At 36.8% G+C, this 8,969-nt stretch overlaps 1 non-coding gene across 1 annotated transcript; it reads left to right on the forward strand.

Moving 5' to 3' along the window:
* Positions 1-8,205: 8,205 nt before the first annotated feature.
* Positions 8,206-8,312, forward strand: LOC149023881 (small nucleolar RNA R71). The gene has a single exon (XR_016171864.1). It is a non-coding gene; the product is annotated as a small nucleolar RNA R71 (small nucleolar RNA).
* Positions 8,313-8,969: the final 657 nt, after the last annotated feature.

Raw genomic sequence — 8,969 nt, forward strand, 5'->3', positions numbered from 1 at the left:
ATATCTCGACCAATCATTTATAAAAGTTAAGAAATATCGCTTGCCACTTAGAGTGGGTACAGGAAAAGGACCACAAATATCAGTACGAATTAGATCCAACACTGATGTGTTACGAGTGGCTTCTTTCTTTCTATTAATGGTCATTTTGCCCTTGGTGCAGTCAACGCAGGCTCCCAATTCATCTGTATCAGGAATGTCTAGTATCCCTTGTTTCACTAGTCTGTCAATCCTCTTCTTTGCAATGTAGCCTAACCTTCTATGCCAAAGAGTTGTTGAATTCCCATTATCAAGCCTTCTCTTGATCCCAACATTCATTACCCAAGACTCTTTGCAATTAAGTCTATACATATTATTAATTATACAGCCAAAACCATAAACTACTGAATCTTTGAAAATAGAAATTCCACTGCCATTAAAATTGATAGAAAAACCGTCTTGGGCCAATTTGGCTACAGAAATAAGATTCATTCTTATGGTGGGATTGCAAACTACATTTTTCAATATGATAAATGTTTCAGAATTCAAAACTATCCCAATATCTCCAATGGCTTCTATTGCTACTCGCTCTCCATTTCCCACAAACACTTTCACTTCATCCTTGCTAGGTCTCTGTCTTCTTAGCAACCCCTGCAAGGAATGAGTGACGTGAATTGAAGAACCAAAATCCAACCACCATGAGTTTACGGGAACATCTATTAAGCAAGATTCAAAACAAACTAGTGAAAAATTCATACCAGATTTTCCCTTCTCTAGGTAAGCCTTCCTCTTGAAACAATCCTTCTTGAAATGACCTGGTTTCTTACACCAGGTGAAGATGAACTCATTATCCTTTTTTTGGAAATTTTCTCCTTTGAAATCCTTCCCTTTGTTGAAATCCTTTGCCTTTGGGTTGAAGAACTTCTTGTTGGACTTAGTGGAGAAATCCTTCTTGTAGACAAGATTGGCAATCTCTACCTTGTTTCTATTAAGGTTATTTTGCTCTTGAGTTACTATAGTAACCACTTGATCCAAGCTCCATTTGTGATTAGACAAGACATTATAGATGGATTTAATATGACTATAAGGTTGAGGGAGTGAATCCAAGATGATGTTTACCAAAAAATCGTCATCAAAATTTATACCTAGGTCCTTTATCTGATTTCCCAAAGATATCAAACCTAGAATATGATCTCTAACATTATCTTCCCCAGTGAACATGGTAGTGGTGAGAGTAGAAATCAAGTCTCGCGACTGAGTTTTCTTGGAAGAGTCAAACATGGCCCTGATGGCCTCTAGATATTCTTTGGCAGCTTCCGTTTGCCCTACACTGTTCCTAGTACTTTCAGGGATAGTTGACTTCATTACTGCTAGTGCCTTTTTATTTGTCTTATTCCAAATGTTCAGTTTATTTTTCTTTGCAAGAGTGGGATTTTCAGTTTTAATAGGCTTAGGTTTTGTGAGGCATATATCCATTCTCTTAAACACAATTAGACTTCTAAATCTTCTTCCCACCTTTTGAAATTATCTCCGGTGAGTTTTGGGATATTGGAGAAAACAGAAGACATCTTGATGGTACTGTAAATGACATATATAAATGATTAAAACATCAATTTTAGGCATGCATTTAATAATAATGACAAAAAATATACATTGTCAAAGAAGGAAAATTACCATCATACTAGTAAGAGTTACCGACTGTTACTACATTTCAATCTTTGGGTTGAGAATGCATTAGTCCCCTTACAATTTGCAATTATCGCGGGATATTTGACTTCGAAGGTGCCATCACCTTTGGGTTAATGGTACTTCTCATATTCCTATAAAACATGTGCGTAATCATACTTTGATGATGACACCTTTGGGTGAACACCATCAATCTACTGTAGTAATTATATATAATATCAGGATAAAAATTATATTTTACCACTTTGATGGGTTTCATATAAGTCTATCATAATATTATGTAATCCTATTTGTAGTAATTTATAATGGGATTCTTCCAATGAGAAAAAAATATATATATGCACATACAATAACAGTATACAGAAGTTTTTTTTTTTTGGCACAACACCCAAACGAACGTCCGTCTGGTCTATTTTTACCAGAGGATATGAGACTTTCTTTGATAAATGAACGTCCATCTCGTGCGAGACAGTTGTTGCTTGTATCTCAAGATATCACGCAAGTATACGTATCGCAATCAAGTAATAAATGATAAGTAAAGTATCGATCCCACGGAGAATTATATCCTTAACTTTCAATGTAAAAGTAAAATTGATTTAAATGAAAATAATCAAATGACAGGTAAAGAAAACTAAGGAACTAAAATGTAGATTAAGCAATGGAAGAAACTTAATGAGTGACAAGTGTGTTAGGAATCAAGTTTCCCTTCCCCTGAATTTTATAGCACAAATACTAAAGCAATACTACAACCCTAAGATAAATCAAGAACTTGGAATGAATGGCAATATGGTATTTTCCAATACACATAAGCTAGCATCCTAAATCAACATCTGCATATTCCTATGAAGAATTGAATTAAGAATGCAATTTAAACCCAATCCAATCAATGGTAATGTGAGGTAATTGGGTATTCCTACCCAACCTACTAATTAACACAACTTAATTAAAGATGATGCTAACTCACACAATTCAACAAACACCTAGACTTCATTAATTTTCCAATTAATAAAATCATAACATTCATTCAAGAAAGATCATTCAAGAACTGAAATTAGTCAATATAACATGCTGAATTCATTAACAATAAAGTGGATTGCAATAAAACTAAAGAACACATGATTAGTTACATATCAAAATTCAGGTTTAGGTACTACTATCATCCCAACACAGCTAAGATTTAGCCCATAACAGAATTCAAATGCATAAAACCAAGTATAGTTGACATGAGATTAGAAAGTAAGAAGATAGAGTTATAAAAACAAGAAGAAACTAAGGCTTCAATGCTTCCACATGAGCTCTAGCTTTCTTCTCCAGCAAATCAGCAACTCCAGCAACTCCTTGCTTCCACAAGAGCTCCCTGGTTTCGTTCTATCTTCCCTCCTCTCAGCCGAGTCTCTATTCCCCACCTTAGCCGAATGTGTCTCCTCCTTTCTCTTTGCCTCTCTTCTCTTTCTTCCATAAATGTCTTCAATCATTAGGTTAGATTCTGGCCATAGGATTAGAACTTTCCTCTTGAGATCAAGGGCTGAAAACCATCATGTATTTACAAGAATTGTGTCCACTTAAGTTAGCCCTTTTTGGTCAATTCCATTTGAATTGGATCTGAGAATATTCTGCTCCGTTGTTGTAGCAATGCAGCAACAACTCTACAACAAAGTTAGAGGACAGGTTCTTCTATTATGAATCTTCACCTACATTTTCAAGAGAAGGAGAAACAGTCAAATTCATCCATAAAAAGAAGGGAAATTCATGTAATGGTGACTATAATGAACTAAACAAAATGCAACATGTTAAGACTAAATAAGACAACACCTAATGAATACTATCACTAAAACAAAGACAAAATACTCCTAAATCAAGCCATCTCAAGTATAAAAGTTATCAATCTTAACTCTATTTCATAGAGTTATCACACCTCCAAACTTAAGACATTGCTTGACCTCGAGCAATAAAGACAAATGAAAACAACAACTAACTACTAATGAAAGCATGAAGAAATCAAAAGAAAAGAAAAGCAAATAACCTGGCTTAATCATGCAATAGGATGAGTGTTAGACAGAAGTTGCCTCTCAATCTTTTTCTAAATTTTCAGATTCAACATGTCTGGCCAATAACACTTAGATGTCATACTTTACTCATCAGGATGCTCTCAAGTGTGTGTGTGAAAGTTAAGGATCTTGCCCCAGATCACCCTAGTCTAAGCTGAATCATGGTCATCAAGTTTAGTTCATTGATCTAATATGTTGACCAAATGATTACCTCTCCACTAATTAGGAATCCATATCTTTTTACAACCTCAAGAACTTGTTTCATACTCTTTTGCGTATTTGACCCCCAAACTTATTCTTCATGAACCATTTATTTTTTTTTTTTTTTTTTATTTTTTTATGTTGTCATCTTGCCTTTTTACGCGAATATCGCTCATTTGTGATGAAGATACCCGGTTACTCAACAAGATCACAAACAAGAGTGCCTTGCATGCTCATATTCCGGGCCACTGTTGACGTAAAAAATACACATGGGTTACATGCATATTCCTGGTTACTAGGTTGCCCAAAACAGTGGAACATTATTCTCTTTTTCTTTCTTTCTCTCATTTTTTATTTATTTAATTTTTTTTATGCTCATATTTCAGGCCACTGTTGACGTCAAAAATACACATGGGTTACATGCATATTCCTGGTTACTAGGCAACCCAAATCAGCGGAGCATTATTCTTTTGGGGAAGGGAAGGGGTCAAATCTCAATCAATATTCACAATGCACAAAGTTCTTGGAAACAGCCAAATGGGGATCCCTAATGTGTAAGTCTTGAAGTTCTCATTTAACCAATTCTAAAATCCTAAAAACTCTCACATTGATCCAGCTTTCCCCAGGTTCTCTAGAGCTTGAAACATCACTTGGTGCATCAATAATATGGCATCACAAACATGAGTAAATGCAGACATCAGATCATTATAGCAGAATTGTGCTAAGATTTCCAACAAAACCAGAGTAAGAGGCACTGACATTCACATTCCTTAACAACCATCCAAATTTCATGAAAAGCCAGATTAACTACACAAAACATCTACCCAAAACAGCTACTCTAAAACTGGACAGCAACTCTAAACTATACAGCCACAAAAGAAAGCTGAAGAAAATTAAGTAACTGGGGACATCCATAACATGAAGATAACATATGCAATTATTGGAACATTGCAAAACTTACCCCCAAACTAAAGATGAGCAGTGTCCTCACAGCGAAAGAAAGGAAAAGAAAGTAAGGTAATAAAAGAAAAACACAGTAAAAGAAGAGAGAGAACAGAACTTCCCTGAACAACTTAGGCTGCAGCATCATCAGCATCCTCATCTTCATGCAAAATTGTTCCCAGTGATGCCCAGCTATGATGGATGGGATGAATGGAAATGCTTGTGCCTCAGTGGGTTGTAATTTAAACCCCTTCTCCTGAAGAAAATTCTTGGTGAAGATGGATGTGAAGCAGGCCTCAGCCATGGGAGAGTAAAAATAAGGGGTGACCAGTGAAGCACTAGAACTAGGATCTGTTCTGCTCTTCTTCTGAGGGGCCATTTCGAAGGGAATGCACAAGGTTGGCCCCTAACAACCAAAATTGACTTCAAACAAAAACACTATCAAACGAAACATAAAAAAAAAAACAGAAACAGGAGAAGATAAAAAACAACGAATCAAACAAACACTAAAACAGACCATATCTAACAAAAACAGAAACACCATAAAAGTAGAAAACAAAAAACAAACAAATAACAAACAATTAACTATAACTAATCAAACAAAAACAAATACTAACAAACAAATAACTGCATAAAACAGAACAAATAGCAAGAACCAGAAATTCTGTGTTGTTTTAGGTGCAAATAGCAAGAACAAAAACAGAGGATATGAGCATAGGGTAACGATGACCCAGAAATTCTGTGTTGGTGTGTGCAAGTGATTGTAGCTCCAAAATAGCACCTAAAACAAATAATAAAATTTGCATATACCCTAACAAAAACAAACACTAAGACAATATATGAACAAACACATAAACCACAAACCACAAATTGAACATTCGACAAAAACACAGCAAATCATAAATTTCAAAAATATAGAAGGAAAGAAAAGAAATGGGAAGAACACGTAGCTGATGTGGTGTAGGGAAGATGGAAGGTCGAAACACCACAAAAACATTCCCGAAACCCAGTACAGCACCGGTATTCCTCTGAGAAGTGATTCGATTGTAGAATGGGGAAGAAGTTAGGTTTTTTTTTTTTTTTTTGTGAGAGATGGATTATCGGTGAAGAAGAATGTTGCGTTGATGGGTGAATGTAGGCAAATGAAGGTGTGAAAGTCTTTGAAAAGCAGAAAATGAAAGAAGAAAGGAGGATGAATCGCAGTGGAGAAGACGATGGTGCTGGTTAGGTGCGAAGAAGTGAGCTTCGAGTGTTTTGGGATTTCAGTTTGAAATGAGAAGTTTAATGGGTTGGGGTGGGTATTGGTTCAGAATGGTTTAAAAAAAATAAATGGGTTCGAATCAATATGGGTTCAACATGGTTTAATAGAAGTTTTGAAGTGTATTTTTGATGGGTTGGTTGGGTTTAAGGTTAAACCGGGTCAGGTGAGTGGTTTTATCGTTGCTGTGGCATTGCTACCGCAGCGAACACAGAATGTAATTTTCAACAGAGAATGTAATGTGTCAACAGAACATGTAAGACCCATAGATGAGGATCAAAACTTTGTAGTATCATTGTGGCAACATCGCTACAACAAAGATAGTGAAATCTGCTGGATATTGAAACATGCTCTATTCAGCAGTTTAGTCTATTGCCAAATTTGGCAAAACAACCACTTAATCTCTTTTTTTTTTGTTCCCCACACTCCCTGCACGTCAAAAATACATGTCAGCAAATTATCTGTCAGTTTTTACATCACAAATTGTGAACTACCCATGACTTTATTAAACACCTAATGAACTAATAGCTAACAATTAAACTAAAAATAATGAAATCTGAGTGACCTCCCTTCTTGAAGGATGATTGAAGGATGACCTCCCTTCTTTTTAAGCATCTTGAAGGATGATTGAAAATAATGATCCACTGCATGCTCTAGTTCCCAAGGCCATTTAATGATTTCTTCTTGTGCACCTTCCATAATTGGATTCAAACTCCTTTGCTGCTTCACATACCTGTTGCAACATTTCTCCAACCAAAATTTAAGCTTGTACACCGAAGGATTGATCCCGTTGATCTCTACTATACTCCATCCTATTGCTCTTCTACACTTCTTCAGCACTTCAAGTAGCATATCTTCCTGCTCCTTTGTTAGCAGTGCTGAAACAAAAACATGGAGTGTTTTGGCTGCATCCAAATGGGCATACTGAGAGTGTTTTGAAAGAGGTGTGAACTCTAACATAGGTGGCTCTTTAATTGATGGTTTAGGGGCTTTAGTTTCAAGCTCAAATAATACAAGAGACCAAATCTACTCCCACTCAATGCCTTAGCTGGTCTTGCCTCTAACCAATCCATATATCTACTTGCTTCATCATCCACTTGTTTAATTTCTATTGCCAATGAAAGCTCTAGTGGGTTCTTAATACACTCTTTCTCCAACTCTTCTAAAACCAGCTCTTCAATGACATCCACAACAAAGCACTCTTCTATTACTGAATTAGTTTGTTCCTTCTAACAGGTAGCAGGATCTTCCTTCTCCCCTTCTTCTTGGATAGAAATAGGTCCCTTCTATTGGCTAGGCTTTGAATGAGGTGGCTCTAGAAGTTTTCCACTCCTTAATGCAATAACGTTACAATGCTCCTTGCCTTCACTCCTAGGATTTTCTTGGTTACTTGGCAATGATCCTTGAGGTTGATTGCTTAAAGCATTAGCTAGCTGTCCAACTTGATTCTCCAAATTTCTCAATGAAGATGCTTGACTCTGAATCATTGCATCATTCTTTGCCATATATTCCTTCAATAGAAGCTCCATTGTTGAAGAGGATTCCATAGGCTGAATTTTCACTTGCTGTTGAGCACTTGGAAGCTGAGGAGGTCGAGGTGGGATGGAAGATGGGCCTACATGCTGTCCTTGAGCATTCAAAGAGTAGTTAGGGTGTTGCCTCCAACCCGAATTATAGGTGTTGGAATATGGGTTATTGGCATTGCTGAAATTATCAACATAGTAAGCAAATTCTGGGTTAGATGGACAGCTATCAAAGACATGCTCCCCACTACAATATGTATACGAGACTGCTGTATGTTGTTGAGTTTGTACAGCTGTAGGCAAGTTTACGGATTTTAATACACTAGTTAGGGATGACACTTGTGAAGTTAAAGCTGTCACTGCATCTAACTCATAAATCCCTGCCACTCTCTTACTTGCAGCACCTCTCTCAGCTGGCCATTGGTAGTTGTTGTTGGCCATTCTCTCCAAGATTTCATAAGCTTCATTGTAAGACTTTGCCAATATAGCCCCATTTGCTGATGCATCCACTATGGATCGAGTTCGTCATCTTAAACCATAGTAGAAAGTCTCCATTTGAATCCAATGAGGAATACCATGGTGAGGACATTTACGCAAGAGCTCCTTAAATCTTTCCCATGCCTCATACAAAGATTCACCATCCAACTGTTGAAAACCAGTGATATCATTTCTGAATTTGGCATTCTTTGATGCAGGGAAGTACTTCATCAAGAACTTCTCTACTAAATCATTCCATGTGGCTACTGATTGTGGAGGTAAGGAGTTCAACCATGCTCTTGCTCTATCCCGCAATGAGTAAGGGAATTGCTTCAATCTCAAAGCTTTTTCAGCTGCTCCCGATATCTTGAAAGAGTCACTTACTTCCATGAAGAGTCTAAGATGGAGATGAGGATCTTCTGTTGACACACCACTGAATTGTCCTATAGTCTGAAGCATTTGGAACATCACAGGCTTAAGTTCAAAATATAATGCTTGAATTTTTGGCCTTACTATACTTGGATTCAGCTCATGCAACCTTGGGACAACATATCCTTTAATGGCCCTATCTCTATCATCACCCTCAGCTGCCATATTATTCTCAATATTATTCAACCCATTTCTCACTGCTTCAGCCATTGTTGGAACTGTTGCTAGGCCTCGTTGCTCCCTTCTTCTATCTCGAAATGTCCTTTCTATTTCAAAGTCAAAGGGTACAAACTCTTGATCAGGCAGCGTGTTCATACAAGGGTAAAAGCACTTGGAAATACAAGAAAACTAATATCAAAGTAAAGAATTTTCAGTAGATAACTAAAACTTACTTCTACACTAATTATTAAAGACAAAATTCCCCGGCAA

Source organism: Hakea prostrata, chromosome 2 (genome assembly GCF_041222555.1).
Source record: "Hakea prostrata isolate BN-2017 chromosome 2, UWA_Hpros_2, whole genome shotgun sequence".
Lineage (NCBI taxonomy): Eukaryota > Viridiplantae > Streptophyta > Magnoliopsida > Proteales > Proteaceae > Hakea > Hakea prostrata.